At 48.4% G+C, this 2,500-nt stretch overlaps 14 non-coding genes across 14 annotated transcripts in view; all 14 read right to left on the bottom strand.

The window, feature by feature from the left end:
- LOC148993149 (5S ribosomal RNA) overlaps positions 1–20 on the bottom strand; it is a 119-nt gene extending 99 nt beyond the window's left edge. The window contains exon 1 of the ribosomal RNA XR_016162404.1: positions 1–20. This exon is cut by the window's left edge and continues 99 nt beyond it. This is a non-coding gene — a ribosomal RNA (5S ribosomal RNA).
- A 63-nt stretch (positions 21–83) lies between these two features.
- LOC148993148 (5S ribosomal RNA) lies at positions 84–202 on the bottom strand. Its single transcript, XR_016158809.1, has one exon. It is a non-coding gene; the product is annotated as a 5S ribosomal RNA (ribosomal RNA).
- A 63-nt stretch (positions 203–265) lies between these two features.
- On the bottom strand, positions 266–384 carry LOC148993147 (5S ribosomal RNA). The gene has a single exon (XR_016158808.1). It is a non-coding gene; the product is annotated as a 5S ribosomal RNA (ribosomal RNA).
- Positions 385–447: 63 nt separating this feature from the next.
- LOC148993146 (5S ribosomal RNA) lies at positions 448–566 on the bottom strand. The gene has a single exon (XR_016158807.1). It is a non-coding gene; the product is annotated as a 5S ribosomal RNA (ribosomal RNA).
- A 170-nt stretch (positions 567–736) lies between these two features.
- LOC148993145 (5S ribosomal RNA) lies at positions 737–855 on the bottom strand. The gene has a single exon (XR_016158806.1). It is a non-coding gene; the product is annotated as a 5S ribosomal RNA (ribosomal RNA).
- Positions 856–918: 63 nt separating this feature from the next.
- On the bottom strand, positions 919–1,037 carry LOC148993144 (5S ribosomal RNA). The gene has a single exon (XR_016158805.1). It is a non-coding gene; the product is annotated as a 5S ribosomal RNA (ribosomal RNA).
- A 63-nt stretch (positions 1,038–1,100) lies between these two features.
- On the bottom strand, positions 1,101–1,219 carry LOC148993143 (5S ribosomal RNA). The gene has a single exon (XR_016158803.1). It is a non-coding gene; the product is annotated as a 5S ribosomal RNA (ribosomal RNA).
- A 63-nt stretch (positions 1,220–1,282) lies between these two features.
- Positions 1,283–1,401, bottom strand: LOC148993142 (5S ribosomal RNA). Its single transcript, XR_016158802.1, has one exon. It is a non-coding gene; the product is annotated as a 5S ribosomal RNA (ribosomal RNA).
- A 63-nt stretch (positions 1,402–1,464) lies between these two features.
- Positions 1,465–1,583, bottom strand: LOC148993141 (5S ribosomal RNA). Its single transcript, XR_016158801.1, has one exon. It is a non-coding gene; the product is annotated as a 5S ribosomal RNA (ribosomal RNA).
- A 63-nt stretch (positions 1,584–1,646) lies between these two features.
- LOC148993140 (5S ribosomal RNA) lies at positions 1,647–1,765 on the bottom strand. The gene has a single exon (XR_016158800.1). It is a non-coding gene; the product is annotated as a 5S ribosomal RNA (ribosomal RNA).
- Positions 1,766–1,828: 63 nt separating this feature from the next.
- LOC148993139 (5S ribosomal RNA) lies at positions 1,829–1,947 on the bottom strand. The gene has a single exon (XR_016158799.1). It is a non-coding gene; the product is annotated as a 5S ribosomal RNA (ribosomal RNA).
- A 63-nt stretch (positions 1,948–2,010) lies between these two features.
- On the bottom strand, positions 2,011–2,129 carry LOC148993138 (5S ribosomal RNA). The gene has a single exon (XR_016158798.1). It is a non-coding gene; the product is annotated as a 5S ribosomal RNA (ribosomal RNA).
- Positions 2,130–2,192: 63 nt separating this feature from the next.
- Positions 2,193–2,311, bottom strand: LOC148993137 (5S ribosomal RNA). Its single transcript, XR_016158797.1, has one exon. It is a non-coding gene; the product is annotated as a 5S ribosomal RNA (ribosomal RNA).
- A 63-nt stretch (positions 2,312–2,374) lies between these two features.
- Positions 2,375–2,493, bottom strand: LOC148993136 (5S ribosomal RNA). The gene has a single exon (XR_016158796.1). It is a non-coding gene; the product is annotated as a 5S ribosomal RNA (ribosomal RNA).
- Between the last annotated feature and the right edge of the window lie 7 nt (positions 2,494–2,500).

Genomic DNA, 2,500 nt, shown 5'->3' with positions numbered 1-2,500 from the left:
AAGGTGGTATGGCCGTAAGCGAAATCTGCTGCCAAAATTGGGCTATTTGAATGGTTAGAACATTAGGGTAGTAAACTACATAAAGCTTACAGCACCTGGTATTCCCAGGCGGTCTCCCATCCAAGTACTAACCAGGCCCGACCCTGCTTAGCTTCCGAGATCAGACGAGTTCGGGCGTTCTCAAGGTGGTATGGCCGTAAGCGAAATCTGCTGCCAAAATTGGGCTATTTGAATGGTTAGAACATTAGGGTAGTAAACTACATAAAGCTTACAGCACCTGGTATTCCCAGGCGGTCTCCCATCCAAGTACTAACCAGGCCCGACCCTGCTTAGCTTCCGAGATCAGACGAGTTCGGGCGTTCTCAAGGTGGTATGGCCGTAAGCGAAATCTGCTGCCAAAATTGGGCTATTTGAATGGTTAGAACATTAGGGTAGTAAACTACATAAAGCTTACAGCACCTGGTATTCCCAGGCGGTCTCCCATCCAAGTACTAACCAGGCCCGACCCTGCTTAGCTTCCGAGATCAGACGAGTTCGGGCGTTCTCAAGGTGGTATGGCCGTAAGCGAAATCTGCTGCCAAAATTGGGCTATTTGAAGAAGAAAAAAAAGAGACTCTTTCAGGCTTTCTGAAGAAACTGAGAGACTATTTCAGGAATTTTGAGGGGAAAAAAGACAATTTAGGATTTTTGAAACATTTCATTGACTCTTTTTTTTTTTTTTTTTTTTAAACAATAAAGCTTACAGCACCTGGTATTCCCAGGCGGTCTCCCATCCAAGTACTAACCAGGCCCGACCCTGCTTAGCTTCCGAGATCAGACGAGTTCGGGCGTTCTCAAGGTGGTATGGCCGTAAGCGAAATCTGCTGCCAAAATTGGGCTATTTGAATGGTTAGAACATTAGGGTTGTAAACTACATAAAGCTTACAGCACCTGGTATTCCCAGGCGGTCTCCCATCCAAGTACTAACCAGGCCCGACCCTGCTTAGCTTCCGAGATCAGACGAGTTCGGGCGTTCTCAAGGTGGTATGGCCGTAAGCGAAATCTGCTGCCAAAATTGGGCTATTTGAATGGTTAGAACATTAGGGTAGTAAACTACATAAAGCTTACAGCACCTGGTATTCCCAGGCGGTCTCCCATCCAAGTACTAACCAGGCCCGACCCTGCTTAGCTTCCGAGATCAGACGAGTTCGGGCGTTCTCAAGGTGGTATGGCCGTAAGCGAAATCTGCTGCCAAAATTGGGCTATTTGAATGGTTAGAACATTAGGGTAGTAAACTACATAAAGCTTACAGCACCTGGTATTCCCAGGCGGTCTCCCATCCAAGTACTAACCAGGCCCGACCCTGCTTAGCTTCCGAGATCAGACGAGTTCGGGCGTTCTCAAGGTGGTATGGCCGTAAGCGAAATCTGCTGCCAAAATTTGGCTATTTGAATGGTTAGAACATTAGGGTAGTAAACTACATAAAGCTTACAGCACCTGGTATTCCCAGGCGGTCTCCCATCCAAGTACTAACCAGGCCCGACCCTGCTTAGCTTCCGAGATCAGACGAGTTCGGGCGTTCTCAAGGTGGTATGGCCGTAAGCGAAATCTGCTGCCAAAATTGGGCTATTTGAATGGTTAGAACATTAGGGTAGTAAACTACATAAAGCTTACAGCACCTGGTATTCCCAGGCGGTCTCCCATCCAAGTACTAACCAGGCCCGACCCTGCTTAGCTTCCGAGATCAGACGAGTTCGGGCGTTCTCAAGGTGGTATGGCCGTAAGCGGAATCTGCTGCCAAAATTGGGCTATTTGAATGGTTAGAACATTAGGGTAGTAAACTACATAAAGCTTACAGCACCTGGTATTCCCAGGCGGTCTCCCATCCAAGTACTAACCAGGCCCGACCCTGCTTAGCTTCCGAGATCAGACGAGTTCGGGCGTTCTCAAGGTGGTATGGCCGTAAGCGAAATCTGCTGCCAAAATTGGGCTATTTGAATGGTTAGAACATTAGGGTAGTAAACTACATAAAGCTTACAGCACCTGGTATTCCCAGGCGGTCTCCCATCCAAGTACTAACCAGGCCCGACCCTGCTTAGCTTCCGAGATCAGACGAGTTCGGGCGTTCTCAAGGTGGTATGGCCGTAAGCGAAATCTGCTGCCAAAATTGGGCTATTTGAATGGTTAGAACATTAGGGTAGTAAACTACATAAAGCTTACAGCACCTGGTATTCCCAGGCGGTCTCCCATCCAAGTACTAACCAGGCCCGACCCTGCTTAGCTTCCGAGATCAGACGAGTTCGGGCGTTCTCAAGGTGGTATGGCCGTAAGCGAAATCTGCTGCCAAAATTGGGCTATTTGAATGGTTAGAACATTAGGGTAGTAAACTACATAAAGCTTACAGCACCTGGTATTCCCAGGCGGTCTCCCATCCAAGTACTAACCAGGCCCGACCCTGCTTAGCTTCCGAGATCAGACGAGTTCGGGCGTTCTCAAGGTGGTATGGCCGTAAGCGAAATCT

This window comes from Pimephales promelas, chromosome 3, assembly GCF_988280905.1.
Source record: "Pimephales promelas chromosome 3, fPimPro1.hap1.1, whole genome shotgun sequence".
Classification (NCBI taxonomy): domain Eukaryota; kingdom Metazoa; phylum Chordata; class Actinopteri; order Cypriniformes; family Leuciscidae; genus Pimephales; species Pimephales promelas.
The sequence above is the reverse complement of the archived record's forward strand: the minus strand, read 5'-3'. Positions and strand labels throughout refer to the sequence as shown.